The 7,006-nt window shown below is 45.5% G+C and overlaps 1 pseudogene; it reads left to right on the top strand.

Moving 5' to 3' along the window:
* LOC111971415 (DENN domain-containing protein 1B-like) overlaps positions 1-7,006 on the top strand; it is a 160,409-nt pseudogene that overhangs the window by 25,401 nt on the left and 128,002 nt on the right.

Here is a 7,006-nt window from a genome sequence, read left to right on the forward strand (position 1 = left end):
AAAGGTCAGTGTAGTTTTCAATGCTTTTTGAAACTGGGAACTGATGGTAAAAACACCACTTAAGAGGTTGAAACATTCAACCGATGGGCACCAACCGATGGGCATCAACATAATAATTGTTTTGCAATCTCGGGAGAAAATATAACGTCTACGTTGCACAGTAATGTCGCTATCTCTAATATTTTATATCACAAACGGGTTAAGAGGATTGAGAATCCAGTTCCCAAACCACTATTCAACAATCAGGTAAAAGCAGCTGTCAGCTCCACCCACTCCTATAACCCTTTCTATTTGACACTCATTCATTTTTCACTTAATAGTTATCATCTCTGTTACCCTCCGCTTGTTGCTTCTATCCTTTCTTTGAAGTGGTGTCAGCTGAGGGAGAAGCCTAATCCTTTCCACCCTTTACCTATTAAACATACGCACACGCACACACCCCTATCTCCCTTCACCACTCACCTATTAACCCCCTCTGGCCCCCTTTTCAGCCCCTATCAAAGCGATGCGTATCGACTTTTAAAGACGGGCATCGGTGGGACGTCCAAACATTGATTTGCCACTGACCCTGGCTGCTGGTTGTCTGAGCTGCTGGGGGCTGACTGTGTGTTGCCTTGCCGCACAGCGCATGTCCCAGGTTAGCCACGCTTGAATCCCACAGGCATCAATGGACACACACACACACACACACACACACTCTGAGCCCCACACTTTTTACACATATAGGCCTATATGCTGGAAAACACAAACACGCTGACATGCATGTGCACACGCACGCATACACCTCAGTATGCTGAGGGATCAATGGCCACTCCTGAGCTTGCTGGCACTCCTGTGCCTGCCTTCACTAGGGGTGTAAATAGAGGAATAGTACCCAGTGATGATAGCTAGGTGATTTCAATTGTCACCTACAGGAGAAAGAGATGGGGACTATGTGTGTCTGTCACACACTGGAGATGAAATACGCTATAGGTTGTTTTCCCCTTGTCACTCACTGTCAGAGCCAACATGTTCTCACTAATGGAGTGGATATTTGTTTTGGGAGGAAGTGGGGTTGTTTTATTTTGGTGTGAATGGAGATGTGTTGTAGGTGGAGTTGTGATGTGTACAGCAGCTTCTGTTAACACATCTTTATGGGGTCTGGCCTAGTTCAGGATATTGATAGGCTTGTTTTGATTACCGTTAGACTTCTGGTTTAGTTGTAGGACAATGCCAAAGAAGAACTAGCGTAGTGTGTGTGTCTGTATTCCAGCATACGTTTGTGTGCTCATATTTTTTGTGTGTGTGTGAGCGTTAGGTCTGTTGTGATAACATTTGTCTTTCTACCTCAGCAGCAGAGGCTTGTGGGTGGGAAGGGGGCAGCGGGGGTCTGCTTTACCCTCCAAACCTTCACCTTAACCCCTTCAGCCCCGCGGGCTCTAACACACGCCTGGCCTGGCTTACTACTACAATACAGCAGCAGGAGGGATGGGGGAAAGGGGGAGAGTCGGGGGGATGAGAGGCAGCGCTGTACAGAGAATATTGAGAGACTGGATGAAGGCGAGGGGGTTAGGGAAAGGTAGAGAGAAGTGAGGGAGAGAGGGAATAGTGTGAGGGAAGGGAGTTAGGGAGAGTTATGGTCAGATGGAGAGAGAGTAGAAAGAGGCCCTCCCCTTTTCTCCCTTCATTCCTTCTCCTCTCTACTCCTCGCTCTCGCTCTCAATCTCCCTCTCTTTCTCTCTCTGTCTGGCAGTGGTTCCCATCCTCTCACCCATAAAATCAGCATAAAATTGCCCTAACTCTGGCGGCTCAGGAGGGGGGTGGTGGGGGGGGGGGGTTGTATGTATTTGTGATGGAGTGTTTTATGTATTTGTGATGGAGGGGGGAGGGATGGTGGGTGTATATTTTGGGATGGAGTTCCCTAGGGGAGCAGAAAGTGTCTTTGTCAGGGCCTTTTCAGAGGAGGCCCGTGAAATCACGCAACAGGATTATGGAAGGCATCTTTGATTCTGTCTACTCGCTCCTGTTGTCCTTTTCAGTGGGAAATATGGGGGTCTGTTTATTATGTGTGTATGTGTCCTTGCGAGAGGAAGATTATTGTTTAGTGTTCCAAAATTACACTCTTGATGCCAACATGACTGCTGTTGAAGTTCTAAATCCAAAACAGAGTTTTCTTAGCCCATTGAACCAGTTTCTCGGACCCATATTAAAGTTGCAATCTGCAGTTCCTCCATCCATTTTTGGACTTCTGAATGAATTAAATGTACCCATTGATTCTTGAAGAATATAACTAATGAAAGCCTCATGAGCTTAGTTCAATTGTCGTACCCAATCAGAACCCAAAATATACGCTTATTTCATACCAATGTTGGTAAACAAACACTATATAGCCTCAAAACATGGTTAAAACTATAATTCGGATATCATGGATGGCCAGTCATTGCATCCATAGCTCTGTCTATGYATTTGAGAGTGGTTACATTTCTCCAGCCCTATCCCTCAGCTTTTCACCTAAACAGTGGTGGGGATTTTGAATTGTTATTGTTTAACTGCTGATTGCCGATTTTAAGGCAATTTCTGGACTAAAAAACAGTTATTATTCTGTTGCTGTGGTCTGGAGCCCTAACATTGTGGTGAACTATGTTTACCAGAAGCCCCTCTGATAGTGACACTACGGCTGTGAGTTCTTCCTCATGTAGACTTTGTGCTCGACCTGGGGAGCGTTCAGCAGGACGCAATGTTTTGGATTGTTCAGATAGAAATTGGCTTTGTAGAACAAGCATGCCTCTGTGACATGAAGAATAAGGAATCAAGTCGGCTTTATTCGTGCTATGTCTATTTGCAATGTTCGACAACATTTGGCTATTGAACTAGCCCTGGTGATAGAAAAAGTATTTGTTTGCGTTTCAATGCTTTCGAAGAGCTTGAGATGGCTAACTTGAGATGGCTGACTGTTTTAAACTTTTGGAATGATTCCTTTGTCATGATCTCTGCCATGATGTAGTCTAGGCCTCTCTGTAGGTCCATATGTGTTGTAACACTGTAGGCCTATCTACTGCACCTACTACGTAGTACGTCTGAAGCTAGATGGCGTCGACAAAGAGAGTCGCCTCACTTCTAGTCCTTAAGAAATTATGCAGTATTTTGTTTTTTATGTATTATTTCTTACATTGTAAGCCCAGAAAATCTTAAGTGTTATTACATACAGCCGGGCAGAACTATTGGATATCAGAGCGACGTCAACTTATCAACGTTACGACCAGGAATACGACTTTCCCGAAGCGGATCCTTTGTTCGCATCACCACCCAGGGCATTTGATCTGATCCCAGAGGCCGACCCAAAATAAAGTCGCCGCAGAAGAGGTAGACGGAGCGGCCTCCAGGTCAGACTCCAGACCCACCGCTTCCGAGTATATCACTCTCCAATGTCCAGTCACTAGATAACAAGGTAGACAAAATGAGGGCAAGGGTTTCTTTCCATAGAGACATCAGGGATTGTAACATACTCTGTTTCACAGAAACATGGCTCTCGGGATGTTTTGTCGGAGTCGGTACAGCCCTGGGATTCTTTATGCGTCGCTCCAACAGAAATAAACATCTCTCTGGGAAGAAGAAGGGCYGGAGTGTATGCTTCATGATTAATGACTCATAGTGTAATTGTAACAACATACAGGAACTCAAGTCCTTTTGTTCACCTGACCTAGAATTTCTCACAATCAAATGTATTATCTCCGAAGAGAATTCTCGTCAGTTATTGTCACAGCCGTGTATATCCGCCCTCAAGCTGATACCACGACGGCCCTCAAGGAACTTCACTGGACTCTATGCAAACTGGAAACCATATATCCTGAGGCTGGGCATTTTAACAAAGCAAATTTGAGAACAAGGCTACCTAAATTCTATAAGCATATTAATTGTAGCACTCGTGCGGACAATATACTGGATTACTGCTCCTCTAACTTCCGCGGTGCATACAAGGACCGCCCTCGCTCTCCCTTTGGCAAATCTGACCACGACTCCATTTTTCTCCTCCCGTCCTATAGGAGGGAATCCCCCCTATCCACATCGATGGAACAGTGGTGGAGAAGGTGGAAAGTTTTAAGTTCCTCTGCGTACACATCACGGACAAACTGAAATGGTCCACCCACACAGACAGTGTGGTGAAGAACCTCAGGAGGCTGAAGAAATGTGACTTTTACAGATGCACAATTGAGAGCATCCTGTATCGCCGCCTGGTATGGCAACTGCACCGCCCACAACCGCAAGGCTCTCCAGAAGGTGGTGCGGTCTGCACAACGCAACACCGAGGGCAAACTACCTGCCCTCCAGGACACCTACAGCACCCGATGTCACAGGAAGGCCAAAAAGATKATCAAGGACAACAACCACCCGAGCCACTGTCTGCTCACCTCGCTACCATCCAGAAGGCGAGGTCAGTATAGGTGCATCAAAGCCGGGACCGAGAGACCGGAAAAACAGCTTCTATCACAAGGCCATCAGACTGTTAAACAGCCATCGCTAACACAGAGAGGCTGCTGCTTACATACAGACTTGAAATCATGATCCACTTTAATAAATGCATCACTAGTCACTTTAATAATGCCACTTTAATAATGTTAACATGACTTACATTACTCATCTCGTATGTACATACTGTATTTTATACCATCTATTGCATCTTGCATGTGCCGCTTGGTCATCGCTCATCCATATATTTATATGTATATATTCTTATTCCATCCCTTTACTTAGATTTGTTTGTATTAGGTTGTTGTTGTGGAATTGTTAGATTGCTGTTAGAWATTACTGCACTGTCGGAACTAGAAGCACAAGCATTTCGCAACACTCGCAATAACATCTGCTAACCATGTGTATGTGACCAATACAATTTGATTTGACATATTGTTGCATAGGATTACTTTGTAATTGCTGTTAATGGAGATTATGTTTAGAAATAGCCCCAATACAAATACAACCAGAAGCCCTTTGCACCAACATAATTCAACAATGGTCATCTCGCTCTCCATCTATGGCAAACACAGGGGTCTTGTGTGTGTGTGTGTGTGTGTGTGTGTGTGTGTGTGTGTGTGTGTGTATACACACATACACACATACACACATATATATATATATATACACACATATATACACACACACACACGTGTACATACATATGTGTATGTATATATATACATATACATATGTATATACACATATATGTGTGTGTCTGTGTAATATATATATTTTTTATTTTTTACTGTGTACTATATGTGCAGGTCTGATTTCCACGCGTCCAAACAGGGATGATGTGGTGTATAATATCACATCATATCTACATGAAGGAGAGGCATTAGCATATTGGAGACACACATCCTCCATCTCTCCACGGTGTTAGCTAGCTGGTGCTACTGTGTGTATGTGTGTGTGTATTGTTGGTGTGTGTGTGTGCCGACTGGCGGCAGCCACCCTTGCCTCCACCCCCTCATTAATATGTATATGTTCAGAGGCAGCGCTGCGAAGGCTGTGTTTCTCACCGCTGATTAATGCTGTCTGTCAATTACCTCCAGATCCTGCCGTGCTGTGGAGCTTCCCCCAGGACTACACAGACCAGGTTGGAGACACACACACACACACACACACTCCTTTTTCTCGATCCCGCTCTCCTCTCACTCGCTTTCTCTCATGGTGATCCCCCTTCTCCCTCAACCTCTCTCTCTCACTCCCTGCCTCCCTCCTTTCCGTACTCAACCTGCCATCTAGTGCTAACCCCCCCCCCCCCCCCCCCCCCCCCCCCCCCCTCCCCTACCACCCCCCCCCACCAGGGGCAACCCCCCCCCCCCCCCCCCCCCCTCACTGAGCGGCTGTTGCTGATAATGAAGGCAGTGAGCAGGTCTTCAATAACGGACGAATCAGTAATTATCGCGCAACCATGACAGGAATGCGCACCTCTGTTTCCTCGCTCTCTCTGTCTTCCTTTTTGTCTCATTTTTACCCTCTTTCTGTTTTCTGTTCTTTCTTCCCCTATTTTCTGTCTCTCTCTGTCCCATTCATTCTCTCGGTCTCGTGTCTAACCAACCACAGAAACACCACTAGGGTCAAAAGAGACCTAAAAGCCTTCCTCCCAGTACCTATACCGCCACTTATTTCAAAACCTGTCATTTGACAACATCCACCATGAGAGGGTGAAGCTGGCGATATAATTTATGCAGGGTGGAAAAGGAAATGGATGCGGCTCTGTTGCATTACAAACCTGTTCTGAGACAGGTGTCGTACTGAGGGTTATTTCTGCTCAATATTATTTAGCACGGTTGACCATGACGTACCAGTGATTTGACTGAAGTGTAGTACTTCTATTAGTTTCCCTGTTAGTCGTCGCTACCTGCCTTTTCATTACCATTGAATGAAAGAGCACTAAAACCAAATGGTGTCTTGTTCTTTGTCTCCGACTTAGATTTTCCCAGAATTAGCTAGCTGGGACAGTTTAGCACCACAGTCCCAGCTAATAGTAAGGATCATACATTAGAAGAGAGTGCTAAAATGTGCATTTGTCGAAGATAACTAATTATGCACGGCTGTCTAAGTAAATTACAAAAAATGGTAATACTGGTTGTCGTTTTGGTAGTGATCTTTGACTCTACAAGATGTGTGTGTGTGTGAGCTGTGGGTCTAACACTGCCATATTGTGGTCCTAAAAGCACGGGATGAGCGGAGGGCTAGAGGGATGCGGCGGAGGTATGGACCATATTGTGGTGTGACCAGGCCAGTGTGTTGAAAGGTGTTGGAACACACACAGGTCTTAGAGCAGAGCAGTGGGCAGACTGCAGCTGATCACAGGAAGGGAGAAAAACAAGAATGGAAGAGTAGAGGGAGAGATGAATATGCGTAGGCTAACTGTGTGTGTATGTACCACAGCAGAGAAGAAACGGCTTTGAAGAATCAACGGGTTGTAGAGACGCTCCCGGCTCTATCTGTCTGCTACCCCCTAATACAACTAGATCCCTGTGTGTGTGTGTGTGTGTGTGTGTGT

This window comes from Salvelinus sp. IW2-2015, linkage group LG13, assembly GCF_002910315.2.
Source record: "Salvelinus sp. IW2-2015 linkage group LG13, ASM291031v2, whole genome shotgun sequence".
NCBI classification, from domain to species: domain Eukaryota; kingdom Metazoa; phylum Chordata; class Actinopteri; order Salmoniformes; family Salmonidae; genus Salvelinus; species Salvelinus sp. IW2-2015.